The 2,996-nt window shown below is 41.3% G+C and overlaps 1 pseudogene; it reads left to right on the top strand.

The window, feature by feature from the left end:
• Positions 1–268: 268 nt before the first annotated feature.
• Positions 269–1,121, top strand: LOC143675853 (transcription initiation protein SPT3 homolog pseudogene; annotated as a pseudogene).
• Positions 1,122–2,996: the final 1,875 nt, after the last annotated feature.

Genomic DNA, 2,996 nt, shown 5'->3' with positions numbered 1-2,996 from the left:
GGATTTTGCACATAACAGTGTATTTGTTAGCTGGCGCTACTGATAGTGGAGTTGGTGGAGTTGTTACCTCTTCTTTCTCCCAGGCTCACACCATCTTGCTTCCCCATCCCCCAAGCCAAGTCACCTCTTCTCTTTCAACACTCTCTGCCCCCACCGCACCCCCTTCCTAGCGTGTCTCAGGTGACAGCAGCAGAAACCACACCTTTTCTGCCCCCATATTCTCCATGCAGGACCCACAGCTGTGTCTACATGTGTTCTGAAAGCAGAGATGAATAATACTGCAGCTAGCCCAATGTCCACTGCCACTTCAAGTAGTGGAAGAAATACAGAGAAGTCTATAAGCTTTGCATTTGAATTACAGAGTCTGATGCTTTCTTTAGGTGATGTGAGGAGGCCTCTTCATGAAACAGCAGTTTTGCTAGAGTGGTACACGCTCAGTTAATTAATCTGTTACAGCAGGTTGCTGAAGTTTGTCAACTCCATGGAGCAAGAACAATCTCTGCTGAAGATCTTCTGTTTTTGATATGCAAAGTCAAGAAAAAACTTCAAGGACTACTAAAATACATGTTTTTCTGAGACTACAAATCAAAGATTGTCAAAGGAATAGATGAAGATGATCTTCTGGAAGACAAATTGAGTGGCAGCAATAACACGAACAAAAACAAAAAATTGCTCAAAACTTTCTCAACTCCATTAACCAGACAGGAGAACTCTTGGCAATGTTTGAAGATGATGAAATTGATGAAGTTAAACAAGAGAGAACGGAGACAGCAGAAAGACAAACACGAATGATGGATTCAGCTCAATATGCAGAATTTTGTGAAAGTTGACAAAAACTTTTCCAGAAAAGCTTCCAAATTTCGAGACTTGTTGGACTGCAACAGTATGGAGTTAAAGACTAATGCTGTCACTATGGAAAGTTTAGCATATTTAGCATATTAAACTGTGGAACAGTTGTTGGATCTGGCTCTTCTTGTGAGGCAGGATATGGTAACCAAGGCAGGAGTCCCTTCACCCATGTCATTTCTGCAACCTTCATCTAGTATCACAGATCTGCTGAGGGTTTTTGTGTGATGTCCAGTCCAGACTTCCCTGAAAACACACCTCCTCCTGTGCTCTAGTTTGCTACCTGCCAGAATGTGGTATACCAGAAACAGAACAGCTTTTAAAAGGGGGAATTTGTTAAGATGCAGATTTACAGTTGTAAGGCCATGAAATTGTCCAAATTAAAGCAAGTCTATAGAGATGTCCAATTGAAGGCATCGGAGGATACCTTGGTTCAAGAAGGCCAATGATGTTCAGGGTTTCTCTCTCAACTAGAAAGGCACATGGCAAATATAGTGATGTCTGCCAGCTTTCTCTCCCAGCTTCTTGTTTCATGAAGCTCCCCCAGTGCCATTTTCCTTCTTTATCTCCAAAGGTCTCTGGCTGTGTGGGCTCTCATGATTCTCATGACTCTGTTGTGGCTCTGTTGCTCTCTCCAAAATGCTTTCTCTTTTAAAGGATTCCAGTAAATGAATCAAGACCCATGTAGAATGAGTCGAGTAACAACTCCTGCTAATTAATACCCACAATTCGGTGATTCACATCTCCAAGGAGATAATCTAATCAACTCTCCAACCTGAAGTGCTGAGTAGGGATTAAAAGAAAGGCTGCCTCCATATGATGGGATCAGGATTAAAATATTGTTTTTCTAGGGTGCATATCCTTTCAAGCGAGCATATCCTAGGACAGCTCCATCATCTGGATCATAGCACTCAGAGAAAACCACATCAGGATCCCTAGGGAATGGGAATGCTGGACAAGACTCAGCTAAAACCAAGCAAAGAAAAACACTGCAGCCTGTAACGTTGAGCGTTGCCATCCAGCCCTGCCACATCAGAGAGGTCGTTCGATGCTATAGCCACAAGATTGGACCCCTTTCTACAAGTGCCTACCACAGAAAGGGATGGCTTTTCTAGCCTGCTGATATGACTGTGACTGCAACAAGAGGAAAGACAATGTTATATTATGATGATTTCTTTTCCCCAACTTGGACAAAATAAAATACAAATTTACCTCCTCAGTGCCCTAAGAAATGGACTGGTTTGTTGTGACTGTCAGTTGGCTGACTCCAGCTCTTTTCCAGCCCCCTCAAAGCTTAGCTTTGTATCCTAAATGGGTCATTTAGCTAATTAATGGCAGAATGTTTGGGATAGTGTGTAGGTGGCTAAGAATGCAGATCACACAATTTTGAAATTTTAATTTGGAATGGAGTTACTGCTGTCAGCTCACACATCTTAAAAGTAGTATCCTTTCTTTCTTTCTTTGTCTCTCTCTCTCTCTCTCTCTCTCTCTCTCTCTCTCTCTCTCTCTCTCTCTCTCTCTCTCTCTTTCTTTCTTTCTTTCTTTTTGGTGTTTAGTCTATGTTTTATTTGATATATTTTGTAATCTGGGTTTGGGACAGATGAAACAAAAGGATAGTCAGTTTTCCACTCCCATTATCCCACCATCTTTGCTTTCCAACATTTGTTGATTGTATCTACATGTATTTTAGTGCTAATCAAAGACCTAATTGACTTGATGAGCTGCCTGTTCCTCTTTTCTCTTTCCTTCACCGCACTTAAAGTATATGTATCATTTTTCATGTCTTCTTGTCAACTTCTTGTATATTTCTCTATCATGTGTGTCTTTCCTCACACACAGCTTCTTCCTTTTCATTTCCTTCCTTTCCCTGCTTCTCCAATCTCCAGGCCTACCACTACCACACATACCATACATTTAGAAGCAAAGAATTCAGAAGCAATAGAAGAAGGCAAGCAGAGTGATTTGTTTTTTCCCTTCAAAGGACTTAACCCACCTAGATTGAAAATGTGAACTGGGTAATTTCTTGCTGATTGCACCTGAGTACCCTTCTGGCATCTATACTTTCTCCACTGTATGTGGGACTGTAACTCTTGGGAACAAACCAAAATACAGTACATGTAATTATATAGACCCTGATTAAACATGAATTG

This window comes from Tamandua tetradactyla, chromosome 3 (assembly GCF_023851605.1).
Source record: "Tamandua tetradactyla isolate mTamTet1 chromosome 3, mTamTet1.pri, whole genome shotgun sequence".
NCBI lineage: Eukaryota > Metazoa > Chordata > Mammalia > Pilosa > Myrmecophagidae > Tamandua > Tamandua tetradactyla.
The sequence above is the reverse complement of the archived record's forward strand: the minus strand, read 5'-3'. Positions and strand labels throughout refer to the sequence as shown.